The 14,579-nt window shown below is 39.6% G+C and overlaps 1 long non-coding RNA gene across 9 annotated transcripts in view; it reads right to left on the reverse strand.

Annotated features, from left to right (window-relative positions):
- The window catches only part of LOC147359077 (uncharacterized), a 49,394-nt gene that overhangs the window by 20,266 nt on the left and 14,549 nt on the right, over positions 1 to 14,579 (reverse strand). Inside the window, exon 3 of one of the 9 annotated variants that reach the window (XR_015140517.1) lies at positions 435 to 703. The exons of 7 other annotated variants lie outside the window; for them this stretch is intronic. This is a non-coding gene — a long non-coding RNA (uncharacterized LOC147359077). Of the gene's footprint in view, positions 1 to 434; positions 704 to 4,732; positions 6,702 to 14,579 lie in introns of those variants that run through there. One more of the 9 variants, XR_015140523.1, reaches the window with a different exon arrangement.

Below are 14,579 nucleotides of genomic sequence, written 5' to 3' on the forward strand. Positions count from 1 at the left end.
GTAGTTCATGGGGTTGCAAAGAGTTGGACACGACTGAGCGACTGAACTGAACTGAACTGACAGTAGTTAGTGTAGCCTAGACCCCAACAAGTTGACCTCAAAAATGTCAAGTGGCTAAAACATACTAAAAGATCATTTGTCTCACATAACAGTCACTGGCAGGTGGTAAGTAAATGTTAGTTAAATGAATGAATGAGTGGAAGTGGCTTATAAGATGTGTATGAAAGTGAAAGTGGCTCAGTTGTGTCTGACTCTTTTTGACCCCATGGACTATACTGTCCATGGAATTCTCCAGGAAAGAATACTGGAATGGGTAGCTTATCCCTTCTCCAGGGGATTTTCCCAACCCAGGAATCAAACCAGGGTCTCCTGCATTGCAGGCAGATTCTTTACCAGCTGAGCTACCAGGGATAAGATGTGTCTACAAGCCCCAATACCAAGCATGAATCTCAGTTTATTAACTCAGATGTGAAAGAAATGAGAGTTTCTTCTTCCAGAGTTAAAATTGCTTGCATGCTTAATCAGTTGTGTCCGACTCTTCATGACCCTGTGACTGCAACGTGCCAAGCTGCTCTGTCCGTAAGATTTCCCAGGCAAGATTATTAGAGTGGGCTGCCATTTCCTCCTCCAGGGGATCCTCCTGACCCAGAGATAGAACTCGCGTCTCCTGCGTTGGTAGACGAATTCTTTACCACTGAGCCACCTATAATTAAAATTAAAATATATTAAATCTTCCTTCTGCCAGGCTAGGTGGTCAAAAATAAAGCTGAGGCTGCTCTTTGCCTCACTGTGGCAGTATGCTTGTGCTCAGTCGCTCAATCATGTTCGACAGTTTTGTGACCTCATGGACTGCAGCCCCCCAGGCCCTTCTGTACAGGGATTCTCCAGGCAAGAATATTGGAGTAGGTTGCCAGTTCCTTCTCCAGGGGTAGGCAGAATAATGACCTTCAAAGACGTCCACACCCTAATCCCCAGGACATATGAATATGCTACTTCAGCAAAAAGTACTTTGCAGATATGATGAAATAAGGGAAGATTATCCTGGATTATCTGGGTGGCCAAATGTAGTCACTAAGGGTTCTTATAATTGAAAGAGGGAGGCTGGAGAGTCAGAGTGAGAAAGAGATGTACCGATGCTACTCTGATGGCTTTGAAGAAAGAGGGAGGGGCCACAAACCAGGGAGCCTTCTAGAAGCTGGAAAAGGCCAGGAACCAGATTCTCCCCAGGTCCTCCAGGAGGAACTCGGGCCAGCTGATACCTTGATTTTAGCCCCATGAAACCCATTTCAAACTTCTGATCTCCCGACTGTAAAATCATAAATGTGCGTTGTTTTAAGCCACCAAGTTTGTGAGAATTTGTTTCAGCAGCAATATGAAACTCATACACATCATCCTCACTTTGCTGGCATGGTAGCTAAATTCTGGAAAGGGGAGGCAATATGCAGAAAGGTCGTATAGAGCACAAGGACTCAGAGTAGAAACTATCTGGATTCAAAACTCAGGTCAGTCACCTGTTTGGTTTATAACCTGAGTGAAGTTACATAACTTCTCCAAGAACGGCTACTTCCTCACCTATAAATTAATATTCTCCTCTGTAAACTGGGAATAAGATCAGTACCTACTTCTTTGGGCTATTGCAAAGAATGAATGTGTTCATTTAGGTAGAGGACTTAGCATAGGGTCTGGCATGCAGTAAACACTATATCACTATCAGCTGTTATTGATTACTCTTACTATTATCATTTGGTCTTGGGTCTTGATTGGTCCATGCTGGTTCCTGCCAAGTGAACCCTAGACCCAGGTCTGTCTGTGTTTCAGTTAATTCTCTTCCAGAAATGTTCTGCCCACTCTGGAAACATGATGCTGATTCCCATGCCAATTTGACACAGGTATGGGACCCTCACCCAGATCCCTTGGAATCCTTTTTATCTGCTGGTTGGTGTGCTTGTCCCCCTTGCTTCTGCTTGGGCTCCAACTAAACCCTCTCCCTGCAACCTTGTCCAGAGGATTGCCCTTGGGCAATGGAAGCCACTTTGCCCAGAGCGAAGATGCCCTCATCCAAGGTCAGAGCTCAGGGGAAGGGTATACAAGTTTTGCTCACCTGTTTGAAGGCAGGACAGACTCTGCAATACACTTTATGCTCCAAAGCTTGAAGAGGACTGGATGGAACACACCTCCTTCCCCTTCGGATCCCGCTGCACTCCCCACCCTACAGACACCTCCCGAGAGAACTCCTTCAGTCTATCGCTTGCATGTGAAGTGCATCTTGGCTCCGTTTCTAGGAAACTTCATCTGAATTGTGGCCTAAGTTCTTGAGACACTTTATAGGGGCTGTTTAGGGCACATGATAGGTGACCTGAGTGAGAGATGATAATAAGAGGCTGTGGGACTGCAGAGGAAGGAAAGATTTGGGCTGGAGGAGCAAGGAAGGAGACCCAACCAGTCCATCCGAAAGGAAATCAGTCCTGAATATTCATTGGAAGGACTGATGCTGAAGCTGAAGCTTCAGTACTTTGGCCACCCGATGCGAAGAGCTGACTCATTGGCAAAGACCCTGCTGCTGGGAAAGATTGAAGGCAGGAGGAGAAGGGGACGACAAAGGATGAGATGGTTGGATGGCATCATCGACTCAATGGACATGAGTTTGAACAAGCTCCAGGAGTTGGTGATGGACAGGGAGGCCTGGCGTGCTCCAGTCCATGAGGTCACAAAGAGTCGGACACGACTGAGAGACTGAACTGAACTGAACTGAGCAAGGAAGGTGGCGCAGGTGGCCTGGGCTGACATTCCAGCTGTACTTGCTGCTGCTGCTGCTAAGTCGCTTCAGTTGTGTCCGACTCTGTGTAACCCCAGAGACGGCAGCCCACCAGGCTCCCCCATCCCTGGGATTCTCCAGGCAAGAACACTGGAGTGGGTTGCCATTTCCTTCTCCACCTCATCAAAAAAAGCATTCTTTTAGACCCGGCTTTGCTGTTGGCCACCTTCAGATGTCATTGTGTCCTATGCACACAGAATGTGTAATGCTATTTTCAACTCAACCTTAGTTGTCACAAAGCCATTTTTTTTTTCCTCAAAAGTAATGATGCTTCTACCCCTTAAGTTTCTCCTTTGGCCCTCTATGTTAAAGGTAAGACTTAAAAGCTCAAATATTTTTTGTACCTGGAAACCAAATACAAAGTTTCCAAGACAAGTAAAATTATGTCTGTAATTTTTCCTAAATAGATTTTTAAAAAAACCAAATAAACCATTAAAATTTGAAACATTTCACCAATTCATACTGTGATCTTGTTATTGTCCCTCTAGGTGACATACTTCTTAATATGTAAGCATTTATTGCCATTGTGTCTCAGAACGTCAGGATTTTACTTTGATACATTTCCTGGGGTTTGCTTGTTTCTGCTCCTTCCTGACATTCCCCACTACCCAAGACAACTCCTGCCCCCATTTCAACTCTTCTCTCTCACACTTGCCATACAAATGCTTCTCACGTGCATGCTAAGTCACTTCAGTTGTGTTCAACTCTTTTCGAGCCTATGAACTGTAACCTGCCAGGCTCCTCTGTCCAAGGGATTTTCCAGGCAAAAATATTGCAGTGGTTTGCCATGCAATCTTCCAGACCCAGGGATTGAATGCACGTCTCTTGTGTCTCCTGCATTGGCAGGTGGGGTTCTTTACCACTAGTGCCATCTGGGAAGCCCCTTACATAAGCCTTTAAAAATTTTAAACAAAAGAACCATGGCCAATGGCAAGCCATTCTGGGAGTGATAAGAATATCCTATGAATTCCCTGAGAAAGACACTGACTATATGTTCCATTGGAGCCACAGATAACAAACCTAAAGGACAGTGAGCAACAAGGTCTTACTATAGCACAGAGAACTATATTCAGTATTTCGTGATAAACCATAATGGAAAAAAATTATTTTAAAAAACAAAGTATATACATATACATGTATAACTGAATCATTTTGCTGAGCAACAGAAATGAACACAACATTGTAAACCAACCTCACTCAATAAAAAAATCTAAATTAAAAAGTCTGAAGGACAGCGTCTTTCCCAACACATAAAAGTGTTCAATGAAAGGAAAAATCAACAATGGCCAATCATCCACCATTGAACAGGGCAAGAAATATGGTAAAGAGTGACCCTCCACCACCCATCTGCTTCTTTGTCCCCTTCTTTCTTAGGCATCGGCACCTTATCTTTTCTGGACTGTTGCCAGGAACCAAACATGAACCAAACTGAATGGTGGGAACCGGCTCTGAACTGATTCAGTTTGGGAACACAGCCCCTCCTCCAGTCCTGCTGGGGACCCCCTGGAGAGCTGGGCCCTGCCAGGGCGACGGAAAGGCCACATGTCCTCCCCTGGACCAGACGTGTTGTTGGCCCACGAGAGGGGGACTCAGAAGGGCCTCCTTACCTGCCCTTCTCTGTCTATGTCTGACTCAGAAACACACTCACAGGTATGCTTGGACACTTTCACACGGACAGTCTCCAATGTAATTCTTTGATCTTGGCTTGAATGACAAAAACGATGCTTTTACTTCTTCCCATTTCTTTCTTTAAAATATACATTAACATATGCTTTGGGGCTTTTGTATGGTCTTTTTTTCAGTAGGTCTTTGCTTTCCTGTTTTTAGTTCTAAACCAAGAATGGAGATAGACCAGGATCCAGATGCCTTCTGAATCACTTCGAGGGCAAATAAGGAATTGCACTCGTAAACATAGCGTGTAGTAGTTAATCATACTGAAGTACTTTTATTTCTAACAAAAGCCTTGTAAAATGTCATCTCCATTTAATATAGTAACAAAAGCAGATGAAAAATAGAGTGATTTGGTCAAAACTCATCAGATTATGGCAGAGGCAAAGCCAGAAACCAAGAACTCTTTGATCCGAACCCAAAGAGCTTGTGTAACTTCCAGTTTAATGGGGCAAAAGTTGTGAGTACACATCTTTGAACATAAAACAAAACCAGAAATATAACTTCTAGCTCATTTACTAATTCTCAGAGAATGTAGCCTCCAGTTTAGTTTTAAAGTCTATTTCAGCATTTGAATGGTTTTAGCACCAACCTCAATTAGGGCTTTCTTTAGATTGCTATTAGCGGCATTCCTTTATAAGATACTTTTCTAAATAAAAGGAAATTAATGTTAACATATCATCCCCCTATCCCCATCCCTAAATGTGTATTGCTGTTTGCTATTGTCCATAAAAGCAATAAAGCTATCATCAACTTCCAACTTTATGACTCACTCCTTGGGTACCTGTCTTGAGAACACTAAAGCTGTGTGGAAGAACCATAACTCAAACGGTCCCTTAGAAAGAAGTACTAAATTTCAGTCTATGACAAAGAATGTGCAGTGAGAATGTCAAACGCAAGCAAACTGAGAGGTGTTTAGAAGAAAACGTCACCAGGGAAGAACACGAGAAAATAGCAGAAAGAGATGAAATAATTTATGGCCTTTCTCAAAATTATCAAGTTGGAGTAAGTTTTCTGGATTTTATCCATTTCTTTACAAATATGAAGATACTTATGACTTTTATTACTAGGTAAAATATCTATCCAAGAATATGATCTTGTATTTGAATTGTAAGAAGGGCTTTCCCACTCTATTTTCTGCACATGATTGGCCAAAATGGAACTATTATCTACTTAATTATTTATGTCCCTTGTTTCCCTGTTATTTAAAGAAGTTCCAAGATTTGAGAATTAGCTTTAAACTCATAGTTTGCAAATCATTTTTTGGCATTTGCTGGTGCTTTTATTGTGTAAAACAATTATTATTTCTAACTCTATACATGTATTTATTCCCTCCCTTTGAAAGGCAAAAATAAATTGACTAGACTTAAATAAAATTAAATGGATGTAATAATTTTCAGGGCTTCCCTAGTGGCTCAGACAGTAAAGAATCTGCCTGCAATGCAGGAGACCTGGGCTCGGTCCATGCGTTGGGAAGATCCCCTGGAGAAGGGAATGGCAACCCGCTCCAGTATTCTTGCCTGGAGAATCCCATGGACAGAGCTGAAGCCTGGAGGGCTATAGTTCATGGGGTCACAAAGAGTTGGACATGACTGAGTAACTAACACTTTCACTACTTCTCAATATTTTTCAATTAAAAAAAGATAAATATTCTCTATGCTATTAATGATCCCTGCCATCACTGCATCAGTGCTCTGACTCTTTTATTGTCCAAAAGGGAAGTAAATGTTTTATAGATCAGTGAAAGTTTTAATGGACAAGTATTCAAAACCTTTATCTATAATTCTAATTTAAACTAATTTGAGTTTATGATCTTTAGGGAGATTTGTGATCCATGTGCAGATTATTATTACAATAAATTATTTTCCAGTAGGGTTCAATATAAAGGAAATGAGCATGATTCTATGACTAGGCAGAGGAGAAATTTTCTAAGAAAAACAACCAAGGGTTGGAATGAGAAATTTTTTCCCAGTGATATCTTAAAATGTGAGTCAGATACTAATTTGTCCTGGGCGATTTAGCTGAAGTATCTCTGGGGGCTGAGTGATGAATTATATGACTCTGAAGGCTCTTTCCATTCCTGCAATGTGATGATAAATTTGGGCATTGCATTAGATTTGTGTTCTTTCAAATGGGTGGCATGGCTTTCTTTTCTTTGACTCCAATGAGAAAAATATCTGCTGTGAGATTTTTCTTCTTAGGCTTTCTGTCACTTTTCCTATTTGAAAACAATGAAGACAGATACAATTATCTATAAAAGGAAACAAAGTGAAATTGAATCCCTACCTCATACCAAATACAAAAATCAGTTATACACGGATTAAAGATTATTTGTCAAGTGCAAAACTTTAAAACATTTTGAGTTTTCTAGGTGACTGACCATAGATCTTTTAAATACATTAACCTGTAATGGCCGTCAAATAAAAGCTTGAGCTATTCAACTACAGTAAAACAAAGAACTTTGGCTCATCAAAAAGACTTTTCAAAAGTGAAAAGATAAGACTAGGGAAGGTATCTGAAACATATATAAAAGATAATACTGTTATTAAGGTATACACAGAACTCCTTCAAGTTAATAAGAAAACAACAAATAATCCAATAGAAAAGCAGGAAAAAGAAAGGAAGAGTCACTTCACAGAAGAGGTAACATTCATGGCCAATGTGAATCAAGACTATGAGACAGCATTTTATACCCATTTAATTGGCAAACGTTTAGAAATCTGATGATGCCAAATATTGGAAAGGATATGAATCAACAGAATCACCTCTACATTGCAAACAGAAGTGTAAATCACTACATCCATTCTGGAAAACAGTTTGGCATCATCTGGTAAAGTCATGTCTCATGATGTTGCAATTCTACTCCTAGGCAAATACTTGTGCAACTACCCAAACACTCATATTTTGGGGAATTAAAAAAAGGATAGTCACAATAGCCAAATAGATAAATTATTCTGTGACAGTCACCCAATAGAATGAATGAGCTACACCCATGACAACATGGGTGAATTTTAGTTACATAATATTGAGAAAAGTTAAGTCTGAAATATTAAAAAAACAAAGCAAAATGAAACAACATATTGTTTAAAAATAGCATTAAAAGTAATAAAGAAAATTTAGGGTAATTGTTTCTGGAGTTGAGGAAGATAGCACATAGGTAGGTTTAACTTAGGGATCACTATAGATCTTACATTGAATGGCAGGTTCTTAGATTTTCATTAAATAATTGTTAATAAAAAATAACTGAAAAGAAAAGATAGTTATGCTCAAAGAGGATAGTGTGAACCAAGTATTATGATTAACTAGGTTTTATATATATATATATAATTTATACTTTTATATTAAAAATATATAAAAATTTATATATAAAATATATATATAGTCTCCCTATGGCACCCCACTCCAGTACTCTTGCTTGGAGAAGCACATGGAGGAGCCTGGTAGGCAGCAGTCCATGAGGTCGCTAAGAGTTGGACACAACTGAGGCGACTTAGCGGCAGCAGCAGCAGCAAGCTTCCAAAAGAAATAAAAATAAGACTACTGTTTTCACAATTGCATTATTTGTGCTTTTTTTGTATTTCAAGTCTTATAAAATATCTATGAACCTCCATTCATAGATTCTATACTACTTAACCATATGTACATCCACCTTCTCCCACTTTATCTCTTCTTAGTGTTTCCTTTTTGGGTTGCAGTTGAAAAAATGGGCAAAAAAAAAAATGCTTTAATGTTTTTCTCAAAAATCGGTGAGCCTAGAAAAATGACTTTCTAGACTTTCATCTTTACACCCAACAGCACACGAGTGCACATCTCCCCTAATTAACAGCAGTGACTTCATAGTTCTCTGAGTTTTTCACTTTTGCCTACAGGGCCACTTTTTCCCTAATCAGTCTTGCTAGGGGGTAATACTTTTATCAATCTTTCCAAAGAACTGACTTTTTAATTTATTTTCTTTACGGTTTGTCTACTTTCTATGTTGTTAATCCTGACTTTACTATTTTCCTTCTTTCTACCCATTTGAGTTTATTCTGCTTTTCAAATTGAAAATTTAGGGAGCTGATTTGAAACCTTTGTTTCTAGTATAAGTATTTATTTATTTTTTAATATAAATTTATTTTAATTGGAGGCTAATTACTTTACAATATTGTATTGGTTTTGCCATACATCAACATGAATCTGCCACGGGTGTACACGTGCTCCCCATCCTGAACCCCCCTCCCACTGCCTCCCCATACCATCCCTCTGGGTCATCCCAGCGCACCAGCCCTGAGCATCCTGTATCATGCATCGAACCTGGACTGGCGATTTGTTTCATATATGATATTATACATGTTTCAATGCCATTCTCCCAACTTATCCCACCCTCTCCCTCTCCCCCAGAGTCCAAAAGACTGTTCTATACATCTGTGTCTCTTTTGCTTTCTTGGGACTTCCCTGGTGGTCCAGTGGTTATGAAACCACACTTCCACTGTAGAGGTCATGGGTTCAATTCTTGGCATGGGAACTAAGATCTCTGCCTGCCGCATGGCCCAGCCAAATAATAGGAAAAAAAAAATTAAGTTATGTATTTCTCTCTAAATGCTGTTTGGTTATGTTTTACAAACTTTAATATTTTCTTTTTTTTTTTCAGGTCTCCATTTTCTTTTATTTTTTAAAGTAATTTCTGTTCTTTACAATGTGTGATCACACGCACACAGGCACGCACGCATGCACACGTTAAAGTTTCAAACTTTAATATTTTCATTCACTCAAAAAATCTTTCTGCTGTTATCGTATGATTTCTTCTTTGACCTATCGGTTATTTAAAATTACAGTTTAATTTCCAAATGTTTGGGCCATTTCTAAGTATCTTATTGTTATTCCTTTTGTTATTAGCTTCTAATTAGTTTCTACTGTGGCCAAAGTACATATTCTGCATGATTTAAATTGCTTCTGAAACTTAGAGATGCTTATTTGTGTGACAGATTATGGTGTACCTTGGCGGATATAGCTTGAGAAGAATGTACGTTCTGCAGGGGTTGGGTATGGTGTTCTGTAAATGTTAATAAGGTTAAGGTGAGAGAGGCTTGTTCATATCTTCCTTGTCCTTATTGATTTTTAAAATCTATTTATCCTGTCAATTACTGAGAGCATTAAAATACCCAGCTATGACTGTCTTCCTTCGTTCTGCCAGTTTCACTTCCTGCCTTTTGAAGCTCTGGTACTGGTTACATACATATTCAGGAGTATATGTTTTCCTGACGAATTGACACTTTAACACTATGAAAAGTCTTTTAAAATCCTTTGTAATATTTTTTGTTTTGACGTCTATTTTGTCAGGTACTAATACTGCTACATTTGATTTCTTAGGCTTACTGTTCACCAGGAATGTTTTTTCCATTTTTAAAATTACAACCTGCTGCTGCTGCTAAGTCGCTTCAGTCGTGTCCGACTCTGTGCGACCCCATAGACTGCAGCCCACCAGGCTCCCCCGTCCCTGGGATTCTCCAGGCAAGAACACTGGAGTGGGTTGCCATTTCCTTCTCCAAAAATTACAACCTATTTGGGGCTATATATCTATAAATGCATTCCTTATTAACTTCCCATAGTTGAGCCTTATTTTTCATAAAGCAGTCTACTTTATTTATTCATGGCCATGTCATGGGGCATGCGAGATCTTACTTCCCGGACCAGGTATCAAACCCATGCCATCTGCAGTGGAAGCAAGGAGCCTTAACCACTGCACCACTAGGAAAGCCCCAAGTCTTACTTTTCCATCCAGGCTGATGTCTGCTTTTAAGTCATATGCGTAGTCAATCTGCACTTAATGCAGGTATCGCTTCAACTGGGTTTAAATGTACCATCTTGCCCATTTGATTTCATTTGCCTCAAATGTGAGATAAGGTGACTAAACATTCTGGAAAACAACTCAGTTCCGGGCATATCATAAAAGTTTGGTTACCCTCAGGTCACAATATGGATCCTCACCTTATCAACATCTAATTCTGATTAATATTCTACCATTTCATATAAAGTCAGAGCCTTAGCACCCATACCATTCTTTTTGCTATTTCTCTCATGGATTTTGTTAACACTAAGAACACATTATAAATTCTAGACTAGAATTGTAATTTTTTTTTTACGGTAAACAATCAAATGTTTTTTTTAAAAATTAAGAGAAAAAAAGGTTTAAAAATGTATACAGTTGACCCTTGAGCAACATGGATTTGAACAGCATGGGTCCATGTATGCACAGAGTTTTTTTTCCCCTAGTAATTATTATAGTCACACGATCTGTGGTTGGTTGAATATGTGGATGCAGAACTACAGATATGGAGTGCTGAGTATGGGGCTTGAGCATCCACAGTATTTAGTATATTTTGGTGGTGGTTTAGTCACTAAATTGTGTCCAACTCTTGTGACCCCCATGGACTCTAGCCTGCCAGGCTCCTCTGTCCGTGGAATTTTCCAGGCAAGAATACTGGAGTGGGTTTCCATTTCCTTCTTCAAGGGACTTCCAGACCCAGGAATCGAACCCGGGTCTCCTGCCTTGCAGATTCTTTACCAAGTGAACTATGAGGGATGATCCTTGGTGTATTTTGGTGGGTCCTAAAACCAGCTCCCCCGTAGATGCCTCGAGATGACTGTATGTATAGTTACCATTGCTGGTGTTCTTTCATTCCCGCCTGTAGGCTTAGCTTCCACTCGGCACCACTTCCTTTTCACATGAAGAATTTCCTTTAGTTTTTTTTACAGTGCATATCTGCTGGCAATAAGTCCTCTCAGCTTCTGCTTATTTGATCATTTCTATTTCATCTTCATTTTTCAAAGATACTTTTACTAGATAAAGAATTCTGGGTTGACAGTTATTTTTTCCCCCTTCTAGCACTTTAAAGATAATTTTTCACTGTCTTCTGGCCACCAAAGTTGCAAAAAACTTAGTCAGTAATTTCTGTTGTTATTCCCCTGAGCCTAATGTGTCTCTTAATCTTGACTTCTTAAAGATTTTATCTTTATCATGGTTTTCCATCAACTTCACTAGAACGTGCCAAGGTGTGGTTTGTTTTGTATTCATCTCACACGCTATTTGTTGAGCTTCTTGACTCTAACTTTGGAAAGATCTCAGCCACTGTTTCTTCAAATACTTCTTTTTTTCCCCTCTTCACTCCCCTCCCCTCCTGCTTCCTGTCTTCTGTCCTTTTCTCTTTTCAGATACTATATACATTAGAGTACTTGTCCCACAAGTTAAAGAGACTGCTCATTTTATTTTTACTTTTCTGATATTTAATTTTCTGTTCTAGAATCTTCATCTAACTCTTCTTTTATAATTTCCATTTGCATGCTAATATTCCTTATTTGTTTAATCCTTTTCTTAATGTATTTATTTTTAAATGGAGGATACTTGCTTTACAATATTGTGTTGCTGCTGCTGCTAAGTTGCTTCAGTCATGTCTGACTCTGTGCGACCCCATAGATGGCAGCCCACCAGGCTCCTCCATCCATGGGGTTTTCCAGGTGAGAGTACTGGAGTGGGTTGCCATTGCCTTCTCCACAATATTGTGTTGCTTTCTACCAAACATCAACATGAATCAGTCATAGTTTTATCCATGTCCCCTCCCACTGAACATCCCTCCCCTGTTTAATTTTTACATCCATCTTTTCCTTCAAGCCCTTGACATATTTATAGTAGTTATTTGAAAGTCTTTATTGGCTAAATATAACATCTTGGCCACCTCAGGGTTAATTTTTATTGAGCACCTTCCCCCCTCCCCCCATATTGGTCATATTTTTCTGTTTCTTTGCATGTCAAGTAATTATCAAAGGTATTCTGGATATTGTGAGGAACACCTTGTCAGAGTCTGGATTATTTTGCCTTCCATCAAAGAGTATTGAGTTTTGTTCTGGCAGGCAGTTACAGTAGCGGTAGATTTTCACGTCAGGCTTGGTTTTATGCTCTTTGCTGCTAAGTCGCTTCAGTCGTGTCTGACTCTGTGCACCCCCATAGACGGCAGCCCACCAGGCTCCCCTGTCCCTGGGATTCTCCAGGCAAGAACACTGGAGTGGGTTGCCATTTCCTTCTCCAATGAATGAGAGTGAAAAGTGAAAGTGAAGTCGCTTAGTCGTGTCCGACCCTCAGCGACACCATGGACTGCAGCCCACCAGGCTCCTCCGTCCATGGGATTTTCCAGGCAAGAATACTGGAGTGGGGTGCCATTGCCTTCTCCGTTATGCTCTTTAGGGTAGGTCTATTTTGATTTTATCTTTAGTCCAAAGGAATGGCTAGAACTTACTTTTAATATATGGTCTTACTCTGATTTTCAACTGAATGCAGTGATGTTTGTCTACTCTGGCTGGTCCAGGCATCCATATCAGCCAGCCCATGCAATCTCCCTTATCTCTATTCTGCTCTTAGCTTCACAATAGCCATCTCCTACTAGGCTGCTAGCCCTCTCCAAGCACGTATGATGCATCCCCACCAGAGCTCTGGGGTCACCTTTGCCTAGCTACTTCTTTCCAGGACTCTGGTCACAAATTCAGCCTTCCACAGCCCCAGTCTTTCACCCCTGCCCCTCAACTCAGCCAGACTGCTATTGGGCTTTCCCCTCCTGAACTACAGGCCAAAAATTTTCCCCAGGAAGAAAATTAGGGTAGCCATAGCATCCTTTGTGTATTTCCCTTCTCTCAAGAACCACAGTCCCGCACCTCCTGTTAGGCAATGCTTTGAAACAGCAACCTCATTTGTTTTGCTCAAATTTATAGTTGTTTATGATGGAGGGGGGAGGCAAACCCAGTAGCAGTGACTCCATTCTGGTCAGAAGGAGAGGTGACATTACTTGATTCTTATAAGCTTTCATTCTGTTTTTATAAAACTTTGAATTTTTTATAGTGTTGCAAAGGAAATTGAATTATGACTTATAGTCACAGCTCAGAGATCTAATTTCTCATGCTTTTGCAAAGCTGTCACATCCCAACTGTTCTAAGTTTTTTTTTCCCTCTAAGTTGTCAGGATATTTTTCTGGGACACTTGTGACCTTTCCTTCTACCCGATGCTTTCCTTCTCATGTCAAACTTAGGCTCACTACCCATAAAGTTTCTTATTTACAATATCTTCTGGAATATCCACCTCAAAATTTAAATTCTAAAAATCCTAAACCCTTTAAAAAAATCCAGCATTCAGTCATTATTTGTGCATTATAAAAATGATTCCAGAATCTGTTTCTATTTTCAGTCTAAGCCATATTTGGGCAAAAGATCTCTAATATGTGATTTTTCTTACTTTTATGTATGTTGAAATTTTGTATAATAAAATGTTATAGCAAAAACAAAAAGAAAATTCCAAAAGTTCATAATTAGTTCTCTCTCATCTGTCCTAAAACTATTTCCTTCAAAACTAAGTGATGCTCTTAGTTCCAAGTTTAGGATTTGATGGGTGAGTATCTCTCCAAGATAATTCTCATTACTCTATAAGCATCAATCACTTTCCTGTTATCCTTAATCTTGTCTGAGCTTGACTATTTCATTTAATCTCTCCTAATTAGATAGCTCCTAAATCTGCAGGCATTTTTGCTGCTTTTCTCTAGAACCTTCAAATGTCCTTTTATGTCTCTTTTTAAAGCACAGGAACCTGAGCTGCATCTGGCTCTCCAGGAGAGCACCCATGATGCACCTAGACAAGAAGGTAAACATCGCCTGGTAAGAAGGGGCTGAGTCCACACCTTGAGTCCTCTTGAGCTTGATACACATAACAATCTTCAAATTGTGTTCTCTAATGACAATACAAGTCATTTGACACTCAGTATTAAAAAACAGTTTACAAAATCTGCAAATAAGAAAACTAAAAAGTACAATAGAAAACAAAACTGGGAACTTCCTCAGTGAAATATTTATAAATTTTTGCTTAAGCCTTTAAACAGCTAGCAATAACTAGTGCTTCCAACTCCTGACTAAGAAGAATTTATGGAAGAAATTTCAGAAGATTTAAAAAAAGGTTCTAGACATGCTGATCTGGGAATCCTGCCTCTAAAACTTAAAAGCTGAGTCAATTTGAGCAAATGAGGGAAACTCTCAGAGTCACAGTTTTTAGTCTGTTATATGAAGACATTTCGTGGTTTGCATG

The sequence above is a fragment of the Bos grunniens genome, chromosome 14 (assembly GCF_055505025.1).
Source record: "Bos grunniens cultivar Pamir isolate PY7600 chromosome 14, Bosgru_T2T1.0, whole genome shotgun sequence".
Classification (NCBI taxonomy): Eukaryota; Metazoa; Chordata; class Mammalia; order Artiodactyla; family Bovidae; genus Bos; species Bos grunniens.